Raw genomic sequence first — 9,822 nt, forward strand, 5'->3', positions numbered from 1 at the left:
CATTTTGTATTTTACCTCTCTCCTTTTCACCCTCATCTACATTCACTGTATCTTTTACAATGGGTTTGTGAACATGAAACAATTAAATCATTTCTTAAAGGGGTTAAACCCTTACAATATTCAAGAAAAATGTCAATATCAAGTTTTTTATACCTAAATATGGAAAGTTTCCTATAACCTTCAGCTTTAAAGCATGACATATTATAGCAATGCAAAAAAAAAAAAAAACAAACAAACAAAAAACCTGCAAAACTGTCAGTAGTAAATTAAACTAGTGATTTGAAAAATACTCTGATTTCAACGAATTCTCAAGATTTTTTTTTAAAGGATTTTAAAATGCTATATTCTATATCTCCGACACACTTGGTAAAAATTTTTTAAATTATATATTAAAATTAGTTGATGTCTATAAAATTTCCTACTTGAAATAAGAATCACATTTGAGAGCAAACAAGTTTTAATTTAAAAATTAAATCAAATTGAATTTAAATTGAAATTTAATTTTTCAAGTTGAAAATTTAGTTCCCAAAGTTAATAACCAAATTGCCTTACCAATTTTGATTTTTGGTAGACGCACAATTAAATTACAGGTATTAAAAAGGTAAGCCATTAGCAAAATGTCTATTAGTTTTGCTTCCTGCAAGTGTGTTTTTCTCCAAGTTATGATGTAGTAGACATTCCAAAAATAAGTACAACTTTGTCTTACCTTCAGCAAAATATGTTATAACTTCACAGGAGAAAAAAACAACAACCATTTGGGTGGCTATCTTGGAATAAAGCTAGATTAAATCTAGAGTACAAAGTTTAAAATATATGCTTTCCTGCTAAAATGTACCTGCTTCTCTTTTTACTGAAACAAACAATTACATGGTTATTTTGATGTTGGAAAATTTGTTCTTCCTTCATGTTTGAAAAGTATTCATATAAGGTATTCTTCCTTTCACCAATTCTCTTTGGTACATTAAAATATAAATGTAAGTGAGTTAATGTTTTAATAAATGGATTCACTTTTTAAGATGCTTATTCTAATTTTATGAATGACCAGACACTTTATTTGCAGAAGTGATTTCTTGTTCTGTTATGATGTATGCAGTAAAACAAACAAAAAGCTAATAATCATCCAAACTAATTAGAGGGTGTATAAAAGTAATCCTTTTAATTCAAAAATCATGAGAAGTTATAAAAGAGCTGAGAGAACTTTATAGCCAATGGCAAATATGAAAATTCTGCAACTTCAAAGTAAGAGACATCAAACAAAAAATGGATAAAGTGCGGAAAGAACAAACAGATTAAAAAATAATTAATAGGAACAAGGCGGTATGGTTGGGATGGAATCTGGGTGTGGTGTCATTGTATTATTTTCAGATTCTGGCAATTTACTTTAGAAGCGGCACAACTAATAATTAAGGTATTTTTTAATGGTTGCCCTTGTTTCTTAAAGTAGACAGGGAAGGAAAACAGGAGGAATAACTCAGAGACAGATTATGTTCTATCTTCTGGGTTTCACTAACGTTATTTAAGCCTTTCTTCTTTTATATTGGAAGACAAAAAAATATACTAATTTGAGGAGAAATACTATAATAAAAACTCATCTTGAGAGTTGGGTGAATAGTTTTCATTACAGAATAATCTGGACATAGAAACTAGTTTAATACTATATCAAAAAAAGAAGCAACTTGAAAAGGCAGGTTTTAGCGATGGCTAATGAGATATGACAATAGTAATTAAAATTCTCATTACTTGCAGCATTCATAGAACAAGCCAAAACAAATCTCAAAATTGTAAAAGTAGGAAATGAAAATTATCAATACTGTGTATGGCATGCCTTAATGGGAAATCTGCTATGTCTGTGCCTGACCATAGACAATTCTGTTCCCAGAAGACAGCAGTCCATCAGCAAAAATTCACAGCCCTATGTTTTACCTCTGAATATAGGCCATCTTCCATAAAAAATCATTTACAAAAAGCAAGGCTAAAAATGTAAACAAAATATCTCATCTCTTGTATTTTTAAATAACTTGAAAATTTAAGATTTTTGGAAGTATATTTAAAAAGCAAAGATGGGGGGTGTCTGGGGTCTGGGTGGCTCAGTCCTTAAGTGTCTGCCTTTGGCCTCAGGTCATGATCCCAGGGTCCTGGAATGGCGTCCCGTGAGCCCCGCATCAGGCTCCCTGCTTCTCCCTCTTCTACTCCCCCTGCTTGTGTTCCCGCTCTTGCTGTGTCTCTCTCTGTCAAATAAATAAATAAAAATCTTAAAAAAATAAATAAAAGGCAAAGATGGAAGAGCACACTGGAACCCAGTGAACAACTTCTGAATATTACGGAGATACTACCATAAAAACTTATTTTGAATTGAGGTAGTTCACAAAGTATTAAGAGAAACAAGAGAGGGTAAAAACAAGGAAGCTATGCATTTTTCTTATACGGAGGACCAGACCTATATTCTCCCTTACTGCTTTCTATAACAAACGCTCCATCAGCCTGACTGGATAAAGATTCTAATGTGAATGTCATAACAAACCTACAGGTAAGTCCTAAAATCATATTCTTAAAAAGTGGAATTTTTGGTCACCATTATAGTTCTTCCTTGAAAAAATAAAGATTACAGCAATTATATGAAGCCAAGGCCATTTCCTTATTGAGTACAATAACATGTATACATTATTATAGCTGAATGCTTGCAGATCATTGAATTTCCCCCGCCCTTGTTATAGTCATAGTTCCAAACTATGGAATCCAATTGGCACCAATTCAACATTCTCATCAGAATAAAGAGGGAGAGAAACATTGCTCAACAAGAAGAATGTCTGGTATCTAGAATTACATTATGTTAGAAATTAAAATAAAACCAACCCCAAGTAATTCATCCTGTGGGTCCAAAGCTAAAAATCCTAATTTCATAGGGACATATCATAAAAAACTCACTGGTGCCATGTTTCTAGGAAGGTATGCATAGCCCCTTACAATTTAATTCAAACAGCACTCTATATTTCTTTGCATGAGACATGAGTTACTTTCCGCATGTCAAATATCTTGTCACTTTTATGCATTTTTTATAACTTTATTTAGGATATAATTCACATATAATTAAAAAAATTCACCTTCTTAAAGTAGAGCTGTTCAAACACTGCTAACTACAGAACATTTTTAGGCTCAAAAAGAGACCCCATATCTATTAACACTCTGTCCCCCTTCTTCTCTCCTCATCCCCCACCAGCCCCCAGCAATAAGTAATCTACTCTCTGCCTCTTTATATTTGCCTATTCTGGGGAGTTCATGTAAATGAAATACTATCATATGTGACCTTTTGTTATTTACTTCTTTCCAAGTTCATCTATGACGCAGCAAGGATCAGTCCTTCATTCCTTTTTGTTGCTGAATAATATTCCATTGTATGGATATAGCATAGTTCATACATTTATAAGTTGATAGACACTGGGGTTGTTCCAATTTTTAGACAATTATGAATAACACTGCTATGAATATTTGGGTACCATTTTTATGTAGACAATTGCGTGCACTGTAAGTCTCCTCTTAGGACTTTCCCTACATTCTCTACATTACAGCTTTACTTTTTTATTTACAGTTATGAGGCAGCAGAGCATAGTGGTTAAAGGACTGGGATCTAGAGACAGACCGCCTAATTCTAATCTTAGCTAAGCCATGTACTGGCTGTATGAACTTGGTTATTCAACCTCATTTTGCTTCAGTTAGCTCACCTGAGATGAGGATAATACCTATCTCTAGAGTCATGAAGAGAATTAAATGACATAAGTTACAATGTAGTAAGCTATTAAAACAGCTTAAAATATTTTGAACCCAAAGGTCATTTTACGCAAAAACACTTTTAAGTAAACAAAAACCTATATTCTGATGCAAATTTTGATAAGGAATGGCAGTACAATCATATGACTGATGAAGGAGAACTGAGTTAAACTTTACTCCTTTCAGAAAAAAAGATTCAAAGATATCTGATAAGGTAATAAAATGGTATGGACCTGAATATATATCACAAATGTACAAGTCAAACTGGGGGTATCCGAGTAAGACTGGTAAACTCTATCCATGTCAGTATCCTGGTTGTGATATTATAATTTTGCCATAAGTTACCAGTGGAAGAAATTGGGCAAAAGGTACATGCCCAGTTATTATTATTTCATACACCTGCATCTGAATCTATAAATATCTTAAAAGAAATTTCAATAAAAAATATGTGATGTCTTTGTAAATTTACTAAAGAGCCTTAAGCTGTACATTTACAGTGGATGGCTTGCAGAAGTTACACGAAAGGAAAAACCACCATCATTAATACCATCATCACCAGTTCCACTGAGACTACATCATACATTTTCTAATTTAATGACAGTATTTTTTTTCCAGTCCTAGGTCACTCAGTACTTTTTCTCAGCTTTTGAGACATAACTGACATTTAACATTATGTAAGTTAAACATTTACAACATAATGATTTGATATATGTATATACTGGGAAGTGACTACCACAATAAGTCAGTTATATCCATCACTTCACATACTTACAAAGCTTGCGTGTGTGTGGTGGGAACTTTGAAGATAAACTCTTGGCAACTTTTAAATATACAACACAGTATTGTTAATGATAGTCACTGGGCTACACATTACATTCCAGAACTTATAACTCATCTTATAACTGGAAGCTAGTACTCCCTTCATTACATATTGACTGAGTAGAACACCACTAGGTTCTACTATGGAATAAATAGATGTAGAAATCAGTGCCTCTCTTCCAAGTGACATAAATTCAATGTAAAAGAAATAGTATTTTTAGTGAAGCAACCAGCTCATTTTATGTCCTAACCTGTCCTCCAAAAACACTTCATCCTAATTTATTCATCTCTTAATTTTAAATCTCAGATTATTTGGAGCTTGATTTCAAGCCAGTCTGAGTAACAACCCTGAGTAAATATAAAATACTGAGTTCCAAATTCTTAAAACTTCAGGTAGGTTGACATTATCACTGAGTTTGTTTTTACAAAAAATATTGAAAATTTACCTACTATCTATTTCTACTTCTTGAATCCTGGCACATTTAACCGCATTTCATGACAAGTGGAGAAAGCATAAATAAAAGCTGATAGAATTTACTATTTTGGAAAGGACAACCAAAATCTATTTTATTGGGAAAAGATCATGCATCTTTCTTAAGTGAGGGATTTTCTGCGATGTACAATCTAGGATCAGAATAATGCTGGAAACAGATACTTCAGACTCTTTTTGGCTGGCAGTCACAATGATTCAAGGGCTCTCACTTTACCCTTTCCTCTTGTGGAACACTTCTTTCCCACTGTATACCAAAGCATATGTATTTTGTACTATACACCAAGGTATACAGATGTACTATATAACCTCCTTAAATAATGTCACAGTTATTCCCTGAGTTTTGGCAGCGCATCAAAATAGAAACTAGAGATCTAGACCAAGTAAATACTGTATATTTGGCAAAATCATTTGTGGTTGTGTTCTTCAGCACAATTTCCAAGATAACCACCAGTTCTACTTGGCAAACCGACTCTCCCACAGTTAAGGCTCCAATTGTAAAGTTGGCTTGTAAAATATTTTCCTGCTACTGGCTTTGGTGCCATTACTATGCTTAAGAACTAGTGTGCAATGGTGGCATAATAGTTGAGGAAAATGTTATTTTGATGAACCAACACTGACAGCTGCTCCAAAGTTTTAACTTGTCTATATGCTTGTTCATAAAACAAAGAAGGCTCCTGCCAGTAATTTGAGATGGCTAGGTAAGATTATTAAATCCTATTAAGCAACAACAACTGAACTTATTGAAGAAGGAATCAGAGTACAAAAAACCAGGTTTAATCTAAGTATTAGATATTCTAACATGTCAAACATCCATAGCTTTTGATGACATTTTATTTAAAGATAATTTCAAAGAATTCATAAGAATTTACCAACTTGGATCTGGGACATAATGGAAAAGAGGGTTTCTGCCAGGTGTGTCTGTGAATTATAAGAAAGGTTTCTTACTGAGATCAGCAAATAAGGAAATACATTTCAGTAGTGACATTGGTTTACAATATTGTGTGTGGGTGGAGCCTTGGAGGAATTGACAGAGAAATTATAACTTTAGCAAGTGAAACCAAAACATTAACTCCAGTTTTTGTTACCTAATACAAGTCCAGTGCCTAAACAGGACTTTGGAAGTTTCTCATAAATAACTCCTTGGCAGGTGCATTTCACTTGTTCTGAAAGTGGTTGGCCTGCCAATGTCTACCTTCATGTGTCACTGCATCAAAATCATACCAATGCCCTTGACTCCTTGCATGGACCGGCATATTGCCAGATATAATTAAAGCCATAGTTAGTAAATCTGTGAATTTAAACAAAACAAGGAACTCTCTTCATTCCAAGTTAACTTCTCTTTAACTATTAGTTCAATAAGAAAGTAAAATAATATTGCAGTTTAAGAAGAAGATCTATCTTGTTATTATCCACTGTCACTTCCATAAAATCCAATTGCTCAAGACTGTTCTATCCCATGAAATTCTGAGAACATCCTGGTGATACTATTAGACATATAATAAATGAAGAATGAACACTGTGTCTGTTATAGTCAACTATTCTATATTAATTCAAGTAATTTCTTTTATAATAAAGGAGAAAGTGGTACTTATGTTGAAATTGGTGAATAATGTGCATCTTCTCCTTATAATCATTTAAGCCCCTAAAATATTAACAGCTTTTTTCAGCATACAAATAGGATGCATAAAATTACAGAGTCTAAATTTGACAGGAAAGAACAAGTCATCATGGTCACAATAAATATTATTAACCAATATAGGTATTCTTATTCACCAATACGAATGGAAAATACTACATCTATTATTAGTTTAATAATTTGAAGAAAGCATAAACCACAAATTTGAAAAGTCCCAAAAAAGCAGTTACATATTAGTCTGTTAGCAAAAGGAACTGTTTATTTTTAACTCTGAATTACTGCAATAATTAATCATAGTTTTCTCAACGAATAGTAAGCATTTATGCTAAACTCCCATTTTCCTTATTATTTTAGGACAAATAAGAACTAACCAAATGAGCTGTTTCTATCCCAGGTCAGTAATACTACTCCCTTGTACTCATGTGAAATAACCATCAGTATCAACAATTAAACTTAATTACTTTTTCAGAGACCAAAATATAAAGAGTTACAAAGTGAACTACTGAGGACAAATGGTTTTAGAAATCTGATTTACGGAGTAATGTCCATTACTGTACTCTTCCTTTTACCCATCTTTTAATCATATACATGCTTTCTAAACTCAAGTTTGACTTTTTAGTCCTTTCCTAACAGTTCTCTGCTTAATAACATTTTAAAAAAAAACCAACATTGTGTTGAAATTTATATTCTTCCTCAAACTTATTATGAGACATGCATACAACCATGTAAAAGAATATAATTCTCCTCCAGCATTTCAGCTTTCCATTAAAATGCAAATATAATGATTTTATTAACCAGGCAACAATACCCACAGTCTTAAACCAAAGCAAAGCAAAGCAAAGCAACATCTTTTCTCTTTACATCCCAACTTCCCCTAAGAAACAATCTTCCTCTCATGTTGGATCATTTGTTGATGAATATTTTTTTTTATTTGGATTTGCCATTATTATCCCTTATTGGAGAGGTGAAAGCACATTATCAGACTTTAGATTTTAAATTCATGGATGTAACTTATTCCCTACACAAGATTTAAAAGATATTTTAGTAAACTTTAAGCAAACAATTGGAAAATAACCCTTCTTTCAATTCCTAAACACTAGATGAAGGAGGGGGGAAATCACTCAATGCAATTAAAAGTATGTCATGAAGGCAATAGCCAGTAAATAACACTTATATTTCATATTCGACCTTCCCAGGAGTCTACCCAGGCCATACTTTATTGTGTCATAGGTAGAAAACTCTCCATAGAAACTCTGTTAGCTTAATAACACTAGACAAGCTGCCCCAGCGAAAAGATATGGCAAGACTGGAGAGTGAGGGAGGGAGGGAGACAGAGAGAGAAAGAGAGAGAGAGAGAGAGAGAGAGAGAGCGAGCGTGTGCGTGTGTGTAGAAGGAGGAAAAAAAGAGACGCGGAGAGAAAGGCAGATAAATAAAAGACGAAAAGCGAGCAACCAAGACGAGAGAAAAATGTGGATGGGACTGTTAGAAATTTGCTCCCTACTTCTCCGTTTCTTTGCTGGGACTGGGTTTCATTTCTTTCGGCGCCCCTGACCTTGCAGTCTTGCAACTCTCAACTCTGCCCCCCTCCTCCCGCCCGCCCGCCCCCTCCCCCCCGGCCTGCGCCTGCCTTTGTGTCTGCCTGTCACTTACCGGGGAACCCAACGAAGCTGATTCGGGAGAAGCACAAAGCCAGGGCACAGATTTGCCCAAATTCTCTTACACCCACTCCCCAGACTGGAAGGCACAGCCCATCGCAGAGCTGATGTACGTTGAGAAAAGTGGGATCTGGTCTTGTTGGGGGGACCAGAGAAACTATTCTCTCTCACTCAGCACCGCTAGCAAAACGCGCGGACTTAAGGGGGGGAAAAAAAGCCAAAACCCCACTTAGTGTACTACAGTGCTACTCCCCGTGACATTCGCTTAGTCCCCCCCCCCCCCCAAAAGCGGACACCGGGCTGGAAAGGGGCGGACGCGAACGCAAACCCAGACCCAGACCCTACACCAGATAAAAGGGTCGAAAACACTCCGTCAGAGTTCTTTCCGGGGTGGGCTCGGTTAAACGAGACTGGTCTGACTTACAAGAAGGAAAGGGGGTCGGGAAGGATTCAAGGGAAAAGTAGTGACCCCCAAAGCTGAACTATTTGAGAAAGGAAAGCAAAGAAAAATCACTTTCCTGAGGATAAAAGGCCGGGAAACCGGCCGGTCGGAGTCACAAAGGTAAGTTTTCTGGGTAAGGAGAGGAGCATTAGCAGGAGAGAGGAGGGAACACAGAACTACAGGTTTAAAGGGGGGGGAATTAAAACTATATTTGTCAGCCATGTTGAAGAGGCTCCAGTAATTTGTGAAGCTTCCCTCTTCCCTCTTGGTATTTGCGGGTGACACTGCAGGGTCTGCTCCCCAGTCCCTGGAAGCCCGAGAGAAAGCAAGGGGGAGAGGAAAGGGAGAGTTTCGCGGCATAAGAGAAGCGCTCTGACCTCGTTCTCGTCCCTCAGCCTTGCAGCAATCCAGCAGTTGCAGTCGGGTCTCCTTTCTAACAAATCCTAAAGGGCAGCCATCTTGCTTCCTTCTGCTTCTCTACGAAAGCAGCCTAGCCTCCGCATCAATATTCATAAGGCAGTTTGACGTCTGTTCTCATCACTCGGCGGGGCCGGCGTCTCGGGGCGGCCTCGCCGAGGGGGCGGACGTGACTCGCATGCGAGCCGGGCCTGGGCGCGCGGCGCTCGCGAGGAGGCGGCGGCGGCCGCCCGAGCTCTCGCTGCAGCCGCTGCTGCTGCCGGCTCTCCTCCTCCGCCCGGCCTCCTCCTTCTCCGCCCGGCCTCCTCCTCCTCCGCCCGGCTCGCCTCCTCCTCCACTGGCCTCCTCCTTCTCCTCCGCCCCGGCCTCCGTCGCCGCCCTGGGGCCCTCAGCCCCGGCTCCCAGGGAATCAGCCCCCCGCCCGGGGCTTCCTGCACAAAGGCCGGCGGCACCTGGGAGCCGTACAACGGGGTGCGCAGTCGAGGCCGGGGCTGCCCTGGCGCTGTGCGGTGGAGCCCGGGGAGCTGTGCGCCGGGATGAGCGCGGGGCGGGGGCGAGCGCAGGGGAGGGTCCAGCCCCCGGGCGCAGCCGCCA

The 9,822-nt window shown here is 37.8% G+C and overlaps 1 protein-coding gene across 2 annotated transcripts in view; it reads right to left on the reverse strand.

Annotated features, from left to right (window-relative positions):
• TET2 (tet methylcytosine dioxygenase 2) overlaps positions 1 to 9,614 on the reverse strand; it is a 146,304-nt gene extending 136,690 nt beyond the window's left edge. Inside the window, exon 1 of one of the 2 annotated variants that reach the window (XM_045991740.1) lies at positions 9,189 to 9,594. The gene's annotated coding sequence lies outside the window, so the exon portion shown is untranslated. Of the gene's footprint in view, positions 1 to 9,188 lie in introns of both variants that reach the window. The other variant, XM_045991745.1, reaches the window with a different exon arrangement.
• Between the last annotated feature and the right edge of the window lie 208 nt (positions 9,615 to 9,822).

Source organism: Meles meles, chromosome 2 (genome assembly GCF_922984935.1).
Source record: "Meles meles chromosome 2, mMelMel3.1 paternal haplotype, whole genome shotgun sequence".
Lineage (NCBI taxonomy): Eukaryota > Metazoa > Chordata > Mammalia > Carnivora > Mustelidae > Meles > Meles meles.